We start from the raw sequence: 14,657 nt of genomic DNA on the forward strand, positions 1-14,657 counted from the left end.
GCTGTTATCAAGCTAATGATGATCATTAAGGCTTGTTTCTCTCCCCCCCCCTCCCCCCCCTTCCTGAGATTATTTTGTTCCCTTTCCCACCTTTCTATATAGAGATACTTTGAAAAGGCAAATCCTTTATATTGGGGTCACACAAACCTCATTTGCAAATATGGAGGCTGTGAAGAGGCAATTGCTTAGGTGGATATGTTAGAGAAGGAGCAGGTTTATGTCCAGTATGGGAACAGATTCGGTTGTGTTGCTTTGCCTCAGATGTGATGTTTGTTTCTGAACCTTGCTTAATCATTAGCGTGGGTAATGTTTACATTACCCATTATCCAAATACAGCGACATCCAAAGCTGTCTTCCTTTCTTCCCATCTCCTCCTGGACTTGAAAGTGTAACCTCCTTTAAATATCTTTTAGTGTAGATTATAGAATATTATTTAGAAATTAAATCCATGAAGAACATGACCTGCTAGAAAAAAAACCCCACTTTTAAAATGCAGTGCATTTTTTCATTCCAAAATGTGTTGTTTCTGTCCTAAGGTGGGTGGATTTTAATCAGATTTAAACTGTAGTTAAAATTAGCAAGGAAGAAAACTTGAATTAGATCATACATTTTTAACTTTGATTTGCGTTTTACATAGTGTTTATTTTGGAGGAAAAAAAGGAACTTTTTTTTCCACCCTGTACCCTCCCTCTTAAAGGGCTCTGGTCTCCTTCAAGAAGCCATTCACCAGAGCTGTCAGCCACATCACAGGCTCAGATGGCCTCTATCAAAAGTTACGTGGCCCTCTGGTGAGGGTGATGTCTGTGTTTTGTAATACTTGGTGAGAAGCTGAGTTTTCTTGGAGGTGTTTGAAACCCCAAGCTCCTCATTTTCTAAGGGGGTATGAATGGGGAGTACGTGTTGTAGGGTGGGCCAGCACTTGCATCTGTCCAAAGAGAGATGATGGGTGTTCTACGGGGCAACCAGGGTGTGATTTGGGAAGGGATATGCACCTCTTCCCATCCTCTCTTTTCAGTTTGTGTACTTGCAGTGTCCCACTTCTGTACAAGAGTTTGAGCCCTTTTTGTTATTGACGTAGCACATGCACTGGTTTCTTCAGGGCCTGTTGCTGGAGCAAGCCATCAAGATTCTTCCAAGAAGAAACCTGGATCTAAGTGCTGAGAGCTTTCTCTGGATGTTTAGGTAGTGGCCACGTTGCCTCAAGTTTACAGCTTCCCAAATGGGGCAATCTTCTAATGCTATTGCAGCTGTGCTTGTGTCCCAAAGTGTCCTCTCACGTCCTGCAGTTTACAATACATGCGTTATGCCTGAGGTGTTACGCTATAAATACATCTGTCGGGTGGATGCAGATATTCTTTTTATTATTTCTGATAGATGTCATGTGGACAGTGGTTGTCAGCAGGACTCCAGAGGAAAGCTGGGCCAGGTATGATGAGGTGTAGGTGTGAGCCAAGTATGAGCCTGTCTTCTCCAGAGGCTGATGAACCTGGCCTACGTGGACAAGGCTAGCTGTCCCCAGTTAGCTTGGAGGCTAAGGTTCACTCCCTGTGCCATCCACAATGGCAGGATAGACACAGCAATGCACTACCCAGGTCAAATTCTCCAAGTATAAGCAGAAAGAACAGAGGTTCCTGGTAGGTCTTGAAATAGATTGCTTGTAGCAGAGTCTGTGCATCAGTGGAAAAGTATACAGAAGACAAATATCCTATCCATAGCTAGACAGCTATGAAAATGCCAGTCTACTTTTTCACTGAATGTTTTAAAACTGTCCTAGCAGATGTAGGGGGGGGGAAAAAAACAAAAGCCTGGTATCAGGACACTACTTTGAGGAGGTATAACTAAGAAATACTTGGGACTAATAAAAGCACAAGGGCAGGATTCCTTTCCTTTTTTTTTTTTCCGTCTTCCTTTTTTTTTTTTTTTTTTGGTGCACTTTGGTTTTGCTTTTTATTTCATGAAGGGAAGATGCATTTAGCTCTTATTTTGTTTCAGAGGAAATGGCTTTTAAAGCTCTCAGTCTATTCTACAATATAAAATCACTGCCTCAGAAGAAGTGGATAAAAGTGCAGAACTTATAGGTACACTTACAATGTACAATGCTGGACTATCCAGAGGTACTCCAGCTAACCTTATGTTCCTGAGGTAGGAGAGGTAGTCCAGCTCTCCACCTGTTATTGAGTTAGCTTGGCTGTAGGGTGCACTGGGGCAGCTGTACTGGTTCAGGTACACGTGTATTGCACAGCACTGGGAAGACGTGCTCGTGTTCATGCATCTAATACATTGTGGAACCATGTATGCACCAAAATGGTAATTACCGAGGGATTTGTGAGTACTTTGTCAATGCTTCAGTATTTTGCAGTTTAAAAAAAACACAACAAAACCAAATAAAAACTTCCTCCTCTTCTTTTGTCTTTCTAAAGAGCAGCTGTCAGGATATAACAACTATTTACTCTATTTTGGATCAAACCATTTTTAACTCCCTTGAGGGAGAAAACCTAGCCACGTATGAACACGAATCAGACATACTGTACTATTTTAGAGAAAGTCAGCAAGCAGTATAAACTTAAGCATTTCTGTTGTGCGCTTCGTTTCTCTTAACTGATTCCCATGAATGAGGGATCAGCAAGCACGTGGCATTCAAACAGAAGAAACTGTTGTCATTAACCTTTCCTCTTTGGTGTAGCTGATGTCTGCTGTCCCAGCCTTTACCTTCCATTGGCTTCTCCTGCAGTGTGTCTGTTTGTGACAGGCTTATGAATCGCTTTGAGATCTCCAAACTTGTGGACATTCTTAAAAGAAATAAAGAAAACGTGCAGCTGACTGGCATCTACAGTGCCAGTAGCAAGTGTCCCTTGCACAGGCAGTAGAGATGGCTTCCCGTGCTCTTTGTGCCTGTTGGTTACAGTGACTTGGGAGCAGGTTACTTTGGCTCCAGGTTTTGTAGGTGGGCTCTTACCACTTTCTTCCTTACTGGCCATAACAGCTCTGTTTTCTAATTAGACTGCAGTTGCAGGTAGATATTAAGCCAGTATAACTTTCCAATTAGGCTGCAGCTTCACAGGTCACAGTGAGCCAGCCTAATACCTCACTGTTGCAGAAAAGGCATTATTCTGCTCCTCTTTACTCCCGCTCCTCCCTGCCTTCATGCTTCAACTAGCTTCCCTAGCTAGCTTTACTCATCAGAGCTTACTGAGAGCTGATAAAACTCATTATCCCAGAGAAAATGTTGTTGTTTTTTCAGGATTTGGCTGGCTTAGTGAGTTGAGTTGACTCATGGAAAGGTCTGACAAGCATCAGAGCCAGCAGCACAGGGAATGAAGGCGCTGGAAGAAGGAGAGGCATAAAAATGAGAGGAGAGGCAGGCAGGGAGTTGTTAGGTCATGCCACCTGTGAGCAGTGAACAGCAGCTTGTGTTTTGAGTTTTGTGATAAAAATAATCTAATTTCCACCCTGTCAGCCCCAAGTTTTTCATTGCATGGTCCTGCCAATGTCCTTGTTTTGGATCTTGTGCGAAACCAAGAGATGAGTCCATTCATCTTGTTAATCAGACAATGGATATATGCATTTGTGTGTTAGTGCCCTCCCCAAATGTGGACAACCATCTAAGCTCATCTGGAGTTGACGCTAGCAAGGCAGGTGGAGGACAACAGGAAAGGTCATTGCCATTGGCAGCAAGAGGGAGGCTAAGGAGAGCGTGGGCCCATTGCTCAGTGAATTGGGGACCTAGTGACAAGGGAAAAGTGGATGTGCTTGATGCCTTCTTTGCCTCAGTTTTCACAGGTAAGGCTTATCCCCAAATCTGGCAGAGTCTGTGGGGGTAAGGCCACACCTGCAGGAGATGAGGGCAGAGTTAGGGATCACTTAACCACTTGGACATGCACAAGTCTGTGGGACCAGCTGGGATGCATCCAAGAGCTGGCTGATGTCATTGTGGGGCTGCTCTTTGTTATCTTCAAAAGGTCATGGCAGCTGGAGGAGTGAACTCACTCAGGACTAGAAAAAGGCAGTATCGCACCAATCCTCGAGGTGGATGAGAAGAAGGGTACAGGGAACTACAGGCTGATCTGCAGCCTTCCCCTGGGAAGATAATGGAGCAGATCATTATAGAAACCATTTCCAAAGACATGAAGGACAAGAAAGGGGTCCAAATCATACCTCATCAGCCTCATTGCTTTCTGTGATATGAGGTGCTGTGGACAAGGGAAAGGCAGCGCGTGTTGTATACCTTGGCTTTAGCTAGGCCTTTGACACAGTCTCTCATAGTTTACTTATCACTGAACTGGTGAGATATGGGCTCTGGAAGTAGATGATGAGTGGAAAATTGGCTGGACTCCCAGACTCAAAGTTGTGATCAGGGGTGCAAAGTCCTGCTGGTGGTCAGTTTAATGTCTTCAGTATGCTGGAGGGCAGGGCTGTACTCAGAGGGTCATGGACAGGTTGCAGAAACAACAGGTTGCAGAAATGGACTGACAGGAACTTCATGAAGTTTAACAAAGGGAGATGCAAAGTCCCGGCCCTGGGGAGGGTCAGCAACCTCATGCACCAGCACATGCTGGGGCTGGCCAGCTGGAAAGCAGCTTTGCAGAACCTGGAGGTCCTGGTGGACCGTAAGCCAGCAATGCATCTTTGCAACAAAGGTGGCTAACAGCCTCTTGAGCTGCAGTAGGCAGCAGGTGATCCTTCCCCTCTGCTCAGCCCTGGTGAGACACACCTGGAGTGCTGTGTCCGGTTCTGGGCTCCCCAGTATGAGAGTGTCATGGACGTACTGGAATGAGTCCAACAAAGAACTACCAAGCTGGTCAGGGACTGGAGCACAGAACATCCAAGGATAGGCTGAGAGAGCTGGGCCTGTTCAGCCTGGAGAAGAGAAGGCTCAGGGGAGACCTTGTTTGTTGTCTAGAACTGCCTGATCAGAAGATACGGAAAAGATGGAGCCATACTCTTTTCTCATGATGATAGGATGAGGGGCAGTGGACACAAGTTGGAATATGGGAAATTCTAGTTAGATATTAGGAAATATTTTTTACCATCAGAGTGGTCAAGTACTGGAGCAGGTGCCTAGAGAGAGTGTGGGATCTTCATCCTTGGAGGTGTTAGACCTGATAGGCCGGCTATAGTTTAGCCTGATTTGAGCAGTGGGTTGGACTAGAATGACCTCCAAAGGTCCCTTCCGACCTGAACCACTCTGTGACTGCACGAAAGCAGTTACATGAGGATGCTGATTAAGAATGAATATAAATCAATGATTAGAAAATGAAGACGATGAAAATTGAACAGGAAAAGTAGACTAGCGAGTTGAACAAAATAGAAGGAAAATGATGTGGGTTTCTGCCTGCCACAAATCAGTATTAGGCAGGTAGTACAGATCTGAGTGAGTTGAGAGTTCTGCTCGGGAATAGGCAGGGTGCAACACTCCTTCCTCAGGTCATAACGTGCTTTCTTCTCCCACTGGTAATTGGGATATCAGATGGCAATTGCTGAAGAATAAATACATGTGAAATCTGTAGGACGATATAATTTGCATGCAGTACCCTTTGAATCAAACCCTTGATTCAAGACTCTTCCAAGCCATCGATACTACTTTTTTAAGATGAGCTAGATTTTTTTTAAGACTGTAGAGTATTTGTGCTTTTCTTTTTTTCAAATGTGATTGTGAGCTTGTTGATGTTATGATGTCATTGTATGAGCTAGGACTTTCTTTTAAGACTAGAAATGAAGCAAAAATTTTGGGGCCATTTAAAATAATGTCCTTGGGAGGCAGTTGAATATGATATTGTCAGCAGAGCAGTATCATGGGATGAATGAGGCTTAAAGGTGGTAGCATAAGTAGATTTTATTTTTTTTTTTTTAAATGAAGATAGTGTTTTATTCACAGAGTATTCTTTGTTTTGGTACCTGTGTTCAGTCAGCCATTTATGACTAAATGTGTTTGTGGGACTGCGGCTTGAAAAGCAATGACATAAGATCTCAGAGGTCACAGGCAGTCTTACAACCATGTATGGATGTAAGCACAGTTGGAGTATAAATTGTTGGTGGGCAGATGCAATTGCATCTGCAGTGAGTGTTTGCCCTTACGATATTGCCTGTTTCAAAACCAGATGCTGACAAATGGGAAAGAACAGAGAATGGAGCAGTGAGCAAGGTTAAGGATTCAGAAAGTGCCTCTCGGTGAGACTGAAGAGTGACAGTCTCTTCAGTCGATGTGAAAGAAATTTCAGCTCTTGTGAGGATAGCAAGAAAGTAGCTGCATGAGGAAAAGGTTTAATTGGTGATAGCTATTTAACCCAGCCAAGAAAGACATAGTAGTACCTAATGATTCTAAGCAGAAGTGATATAAATTCTCCTCAGCCCTACTTTAAACACTTCTTTCCCCAGTTGGGGAAGTTAACATTAAAACAATTTTGGTTAGTTTAGATGTTTTTGTTGCTTGTTTTGTCACTTCTTAGTTTTCAGTGACTCTAATTGGCCTACTTCAGATCTTGATTTTGTAGCTTGTTTACGTATTTATTAGTTTCCACATGTGCAATCCAAAACCAGAACTGTTTGTATAGTCTGAAGTGGAGAAGTGATTGCATGGATGTGTGCTATGAAGGTGCAAAATGAGTAATGAGCTGGAATGCAAAACCCTGAAGGCAGCTAGGCCTGTCCTTGTCTGTCTTGGGAAGAATTTAGTTTATTCAGTTTTCAGGAAGTTGCTTGGTGGAAAGATTTTTTTTTTTTTATTTATTTATTCAAAAGCGTGGCAGCATTTTAAAGTCTGTACCAGGAATGTCCAAAACTTTAAGATTTGCAAGTTGGGAAATTGTGGTGTGGCCAAGAGTTCAGCACCATCTCCCTAGGCCAGGATCACCCCTCACCAGCCCAGTACTCCTCCACTCTGCCAACCTGTCCCTCCTATCTCCTAAAACCAACTGCCCCTTCCGTATTCCTTCCCCACTTCACTGAGACAGGTTCCCTTTGCTCCAAACCTCATTCAGGTTTGTGATCTCAGGGGATGACCCCACCTGCTCAGTCACATGCACCAGCAAGCAGGTCCTGTGAGTGGAGTCAGGACCTAATGCTACAGCTGTGGTCTCTCTTGAAACCATATACAGCTTGAAATGGTGTTGTGCTTCAGCCTATCTTTCTCCTTGGTCCGTTGTGGCCGGTGTAGCTGGCTGTCGCTGGTGTGATCCCCAGATGTGGGAGGTCGCAGCAGTGCTGGAGAGACGTGCATGCCTCCTCAAGGGACCTGCAATATTTGTATGTTGTTATATATTATTTGTATAGTATCTATATATTTAAGGTATGCTTTGATAAGGTTTTAATAAAGAAACATCATATTAAACTGCTTATTAAACTATACAAAGCTACTCGAGCAGTTCTGCTAGCTTCTTGGTTCTGGAGCTTAATGTACAATAGAGAGTCTGTTTTTAGAGGTAGTAATATTTTGCAATTTCACCCTTTTTAATGTAGAGGAGCAAAAGGAGTATTTTCTTTGCCATCATGACAGCTGTGGCAGGTGTGTATTTTGGTGAGCAGGCCTTCGTTAAGCTAGGGATTTGACTAGATCCCTCAGATAGGCTTCCCAGTATCAGCTAATGGGTTACAAGAAAAAGTGAAAATTGCAGTTAGGGGTTAGTGAGGGCTGTAATTTTTCCATGAATAAATTGGGAATAGCTTTGGGGGGAGAACAACATGTCGCAATAACAACATGTCGCAATAACAGCATTCAGTGTTTTCTGCTTAATGTGAGCAACAAATAGTGATAGCATTAAAAAGAGGAGGGAAGTGGTACTCATACAGATCTTTGCTAAGTGTTTCCTATTGACTTCTGAAAAGGCAACTGGGAAAAATCTTTGCTGCTCTTTTTTGAGTCATGTGCTGACTGCTACTGGATTGCTTGGAGACTTTAGCTGACTTTCCTGCTGGGAGAAACTTTCAAATATATCTGACTTAAATAGATGAACACTTATCTTCCATGTGCTTTGATAGCTCCTCTTAACAAGTTTCCTGTTAACAAAGATATTTGCATTTAAATGTTTGTCTCTTGCATCCCATCTGCTCCATCTCTTTGATCCTTAACTGAAATCCTAATTATGATAGCATTTATGATTGTTCCCCAAGTGAACTGTGATATCGCTCATACAGGACCTAACGTCACTGCAGCAATATTTGAAAAGGTAAAGTTGAAGTTTTACTTGACTTTTTTTTTTAAAATAAAAATTTAATCTGTACAAGGAATCAAATTTCATGTTTAAGGATGTAAATGGGGAATAGGAAAGTATTTATTCAACATTCACGTTTATTCAACAGTGTTTTACTGAACTGGAGAGAGATGCAATGTGATGCGTAGTTGCCACAATGAATAAGTACTGAATTTAACAGATGAATGAAGTTTGGTCATTACAAATCTTATGTTCTTCAAGTGTGGAGTAGGTTACATTGTTTTATATTTTATTCAGGTGTGGTCCATTGAGTTTTTACTGAGAAAGTTAGGTAAAACAGAAAAAAAATTAATTAGTTGTAAAAATAATGAAGAAAACCCTTTGTTTCTTGGAGGAAAAGAAAATAAAATGTTGCAAGCCAGAATCTTGTGGAACTAAAACCTATGATACTTTCAAAATAGCCTAGAAAATGATAATTTCTTCAAAGATTTGCATAAGGCTTTTCATAATTTACCTACCCACAGTCCTACAGATAACTGCTCAGGATACTGCAGCATGTTTTCAGAAGAGATCATATAGCCTTTGGAATGTAATTTTCTTTTTTTGGCCACTATGTTAGTTCTTTTGAAGATGAACAAATATGAAAACAACTATCCCTAAGTTAGTGGTATAAAAGCTTTGTTGGGGGTGTTACATCTCCATGATCTGTCTGTCTTCCTTCACTTTGAGACTCAGCATGACTTGTTAGAAATGTACTGAAATCTTTTGGGGGTATGTGGGAGTTACATTGAAGAAAATTGACTTAAAGGAACCGAAGACTAAGTATCAGGTGGAAAAAAAGATCTGTTATGTGCTTCCACCCCTTCCTCCAAATATAAACTGTAAATGTGGTACTAAAAACTCTTTGTCTGGTGATTTACTTCTCTTTAAAATTCTAAGTGAGATTGGACAGTTATGTAGAAAAAGAAAATCCAGAGTTAATATAAAACTGGAAGTAGTAGTCAAGGAATTTTATTGGCATGATTGTAAGATCTGAAGCTGATGGACTGAATGTTTAAATTATTTGGGAGGTATTCATATATTCATAAATATTTTAAAATTTTGTTTAAAAGTTCATATTTTGAAATAAAGTTTGAGAAGTAAAACAAAGGCATGATCTAATCTAAAATAAAAGTATTCTTTAATGTGGACCACTACACTTTCGTATATTCCATTACTAAATTCAGTTCTTATACCAGTCTGCCCTCAGATAATTTCCAAGAATATTAGGGAATGTTTTATGCTAAACATTAATGAAAAGTTGCTTTTAATTCATCCTCTACTACAACGAAGTCTTTGTTCTGTAATGTCATCAGCATATTGGTTTTCTGTAAGATCTAAAATGCTATAGATCTTGAAAAAACAAACTTTGATCAAAGATCTGAACTTTAAATATGTATACTAATTCTTCCCATGTTTGGAGTTGATAGGATAGTGAACACTTTTTGCATTAAATAAGCAAGTTAATTTTAATATTTTTAAAAACCTGCAATAATTTGCGTGCTTCTCTAACCCCTCTGTACTTGATTGAAATTTATAATAGGAAGAAAAATTACATATAATGATGTTTGTCTTCGACCTTCCATGTTAATTAAAATGGTATCTATCTCTAGTTCTATTTCATCACGTAAATGATGAAAAAAGTTGATTTTGTACTTTGTCATTTCCTAGCCATCCCTTCCCCTTTTTGCTCTGACTCTTCCCCCTCCTGCTACCACTCTCCTTCAATGCTTTAACCTACCCTTACGTATATAGGCACAAGGTCATACAATAAAAGGACATCCAAAGCTGCAGCAACATGACTTCAGTGCTTTACAATCAGGTTGGTTGTTTACATTAATACATATGCACAAGATCTTAAGGATTCTACTATTCCTTCATGTCTTTCCCTCCCCCAAGTACTTTCCTATGTGCTAAATGAGACTGAGTGATGCACTTAGGAAGCCTGAGGCAGAAGAACAAGCAAGCATTTTTCATACGTATTTGCACTGCTTATCAAAAAAAAATTAATGACTCGAGTTTTAATCTTCTCTCAATTTGATGAGATGCCAGCCATTTGCAGAATTCTTAATTGACCTTTGAAATACAAATCAAGGAGTTATTCACCAAATTAATTCTACTGAAAAGAAGTCCTGAAGACGAAACTCTCCATGAGTAGGTGGGCATGTTGGACCACACTGTAAATAAGGAGTATGTAAAATGACACAGAGTTTGTGGGATGATTTGTATGCTTTTTATTTACAGAAGAATGACTTAACATATAATGATAAAGAATTGCTCCTATTGCCAGAGCATAAAGAGAGTTAATGTTACCATGGTATATGGGAAAATTTAGGTTGAATGTGTTTGATTTGGAATTTGTGGTCCTAATGAGGGAGAACAGAGACACTGAATAGCTTTCTGGCTCAGATTTTGTTCTGGTAAAATTGGTGCGACGAAGGCCAAGTCTTCTGATGCTTTGAGCTTCATAAGATCACAACCAATCTTCTACTTCTGAAGGAAATAAGAGGCTAGATCACCAATGAAAATAATTAGATGTTTTTACCGAAAGCAGATATTTTTGCTTTTAAGGGTTCTTCTTCCCAAGGATTTTCTCTTGATGGCCTGCTTAAATATGCAGTTCTTACATGAGGCTTCATTTTTAGTCATGGGCTTTCTTTCATCTGGTAAGCTCCATGACGAACACTAGCACTATGTTACTTATGTCTGAATCTGGCCAAATGTATAGTCTTGCACATCAGTGAACTAGGAAATTGGGGAATCTTATCAATACATGTAAATACCTGCAGGGAGAGCGTAAAGAGGACTGAGCCAGGCTCTCTTCAGTGGTGCCCAGTGACAGGACAGGAGGCAATGGGCACAAACTGAAACACAGGAGGTTCTGTGTGAACATCATGTAACGCTTTTTTACTGTGAGGGTGGCCAAGCGCTGGCACAGGTTGCCCAGGGAGGTTGTGAAGTCTCCATCCTTGGAGATACTCAGAAGATGGCTGGACACACAGTCCTGGGCAACCGGCTCTAGGTGGCCCTGCTTGAGCAGGATGTTTGGACCAGATGACCTTCAGAGGTCCCTTCCTACCTCAACATTCTCTTATTCTGTGAAATCTTTGAATTTGGTTTTCTTATTTTCTGTAACTGTGGAATACTCTGAACAGCAAGACAAAGGAACTTTCCAGCTCTTTTATTGTTGTGGTTTATATATATATAAGCAGATTTGGTTTTGTCTAGACCTCTTTTGGGAACAAAACTAGATCATTCCCTTCTTAAGTGTTGCACAGCTATTATGATTCCTGTGTTACTTTTTCCCATCTGATACAGGCACTATTGCTCACAGTAAGTGTAACTCAAACAAAACGTCTTCATCTAATGCCACTTTTTTTTTAATAATCACAACTTTAGCATTATTTTTCTGATGGATTTCGTATGTTGGCAGTGTTAATTTATATACAGTTTCCTGGGGTAGCACAGACAGTTTTATTACTGTTACGGCTTTTCATTATAATGAAAATTCTACAAATAAGTAGCATGCATGTCAATATTGAAGATTTATGAGAGAGAGAGAGGGAGGGGAAGAGTAGATTTGTTCAAATTGTCTTCAATCTTCGTCTAAGTTTTTTTAATTTAAATAGCTGTAAAATAAATAATTTTTAAAAATTTAATCTACTCTGAGATAGTGCAAGTTTTTAAAATTGCAGAAGGTAGGTATAATTTTATTTTAGTGTTTTTAAAGTTTGAGGTTTATGACTTGCCATATTGTATTAAGTGTATGCATAAATTGCAGTGCATTGTTCCATTAACTGGCACGATATAGTAATTTCAAGTCTTTAAGCACTTTATTAAGGGATGGAGAAATTGGAGATTTTTTGCTATCCAAGAGAAGAGAACATAATTAAAGGAGGCGCAAACCCACATTTATAAGATATATGGCACATGTGGCAGCTTGCGTGAAGATAATATGCTTGTTTGGCTGTGGGAATGCCTGCAATTGTATCTGCCAGTCTGACACAGTAGGAGTTTAGCTAATGAGGTTGCCTAGCAAAAAGTGCATCAGGAGTAAGTCAGGGTTAAAAATAAGCATACATATGAAGAGAGAGCAAAAGAGTTACAGTGGATGTAAAACCGTTCCAAGTTGTTATGGCAACTAACATTTTAGAGCCATAATTACATAATAACAATGCTGCCAATCCTAAATAGATTGCATTTTTGTTATGTGTTTTTCTTCAATATTTTTAAAAAATTTGAAATATTTTCTAAAATATTCAGTATTTGAAATACTCTGTCAATGATTATGTAAAGTCCATATATTTTCATTTCTGTAGAACTAACAAAATAAAACTTAATGGAATAAATGTAAAAACTAAAACACAGGAAAACTATGTGTGATTTTGATACCAAAGCAATTTTTTTTTTGCTTAAACCTGCAAAAACTGATATAAAGACATAAATCCTAGTACTATTTGTTAGACTTAAATGATGGATTTTTCTAACATTTTAAAATCAAGCTAATAATGCTGTTTACTCTCTTGGGACAATTTGTAGGAAAACCTTTGAAAACATACAGAAATAACCACAATGCATAGTGTAGTTTGCCCTAATTGTCCCAAAAGGGAGAATATATCTATTTTGTGCTTGCCACCTTTTGAAGCCAAGTTTTTGAGAAAGTCTGTGTAATAGATGATATGAGAAATTAAATATAATAGACTTAAGAGTTGCAGTTCTTCCAAGAGTGAAGAAAAATTTTAAGTATGAGCTTTTTTCATAGCAGAATTTGTGCGTCCAAAGAAGAGCAACAAAGGTGGTGAAGGGTCTGGAGCACAAGGCTTATGAGGAGCGGCTGAGGGGACTGGGGTTGTTTAGCCTGGAGAAAAGGAGGCTGAGGGGAGACCTCATTGCTCTCTACAACTACCTGAAAGGAGGTTGTAGCGAGGTGGGTGTTGGTCTCTTCTCCCAAGTAACAAGCCATAGGACGAGAGGAAATGGCCTGAAATTGTGCCAGGGGAGGTTTAAACTGGATATTAGGAAAAAATTCTTCACTGAAAGGGTTTTCAAGCATTGGAAGAGGCTGCCCAGGGAAGTGGTTGAATCACCATCCCTGGAGGTGTTTAAAGGATGTGTAGACATGGTGCTTAGGGACATGGTTTAGTGATGGACTTGGCAGTGCTAGGTTAATGCTTAGACTTGATGATCTTAAAGGTCTTTTCCAATCTAAACGATTCTATGACTATTTCTTGTCTCTTAAGAACTTACTGTGCCATAGCACTGTTTTAAGATTTGGTATGAACATTACTAAGTTTGATCAAATCATAATAAAAGTAATAGTGACATATGCATTCACGATTTAGAAGTCACCTTGGAGTGGTCATAATGTGACACATGTGTAGTCTGCCTTGAGGCTGTTCTTATTTTAGGCTTTATTTTTTATTTGAGGAAAGCAGAATTCTACTTTTCTTTTTGCCTGATGTAGTATAGAGAACTTCCTGCATCATCTGTGCAAGAGGGATGAGACAAATAAGGGGAAGGTAGTTGCTGTAATCCAGAACTTCCCCCCCCCCCCTTTTTTTTTTTTTTTTTTAAATCAAGCAGGCTGAAGCAAGATGGTACTTTAGTTATTTGAAAAGAGTGTGAAGATGTTGAAGACCACCCAAGGAAAGTAAACTGCTCCAAAGACATGCTTAGGTACAGCCCTCTAGATTTCTTCCAGGAGGAGCTGTGGCAAGGTGCTGGATATTTAAGGAAAGGTGTCATTCTGCCCATCTCAAAAATTGTGAAATTGTCATCCCAGCTTAATTAAGTGCTTTTGTGATTCTTGGAGCACTGCCTTGCTTCGCTGGCTGACAAGTTTTTCTTGACTAGGAAACAAGCAACACGGGTGTACTTAATTCTTCTTCCAGCTCAGATTACTCCATGGTGGTGTGTCTTCAGTTCTTTAACCCTTCAGTTTTTCACATGCGTGCAAGGACTGAGCCGTATAACTTGCTTGGAAAATCAGCAGACCTTAAATTGTTTGTGTCTTGCATAAAATTCTCGTAGTGTTGAAGAAGACTGGATTATGTTCTTCCATGATTTGTGGAGGTCATTACTAATGTCACCGAGCTGTTGGTTTTATATTCCTGCCATGGCAAGGACAAGCAATTGCTTAATACTCCTGAGTCCAGATTCATGAGCGTTCCTCAGTTTAATGTAGTGAAAACTATTTACTCTCACGTCTTTCTAATAAGGGCACGTTTACAATAAGATGAAGAGAATTGGTATTTTTAAGTGTGGTGTTTGATATATCATAGGTGTGCGTGCATAAAATAGTGACTTCAGGTTTTCTGATAATTTGAAAAGTAGGGAATTAAGCTGGAAAGAAAGCTGACAGCCTGACAGAGAGGGCTTGAGTTGCGAATTCAAGCTTTGTTAGCCGTAATTGAAGAATGAGGTTACCGGTAATGCTCAAGGTCTTATTTTTTTATCAAATGTATTAGGAAT

General features: G+C 39.9%; 1 protein-coding gene across 1 annotated transcript in view; it reads left to right on the forward strand.

Annotated features, from left to right (window-relative positions):
* The window catches only part of PTPRK (protein tyrosine phosphatase, receptor type, K), a 311,793-nt gene that overhangs the window by 10,004 nt on the left and 287,132 nt on the right, over positions 1-14,657 (forward strand).

This window comes from Pygoscelis adeliae, unplaced genomic scaffold (assembly GCF_000699105.1).
Source record: "Pygoscelis adeliae isolate BGI_AS28 unplaced genomic scaffold, ASM69910v1 Scaffold54, whole genome shotgun sequence".
NCBI lineage: Eukaryota > Metazoa > Chordata > Aves > Sphenisciformes > Spheniscidae > Pygoscelis > Pygoscelis adeliae.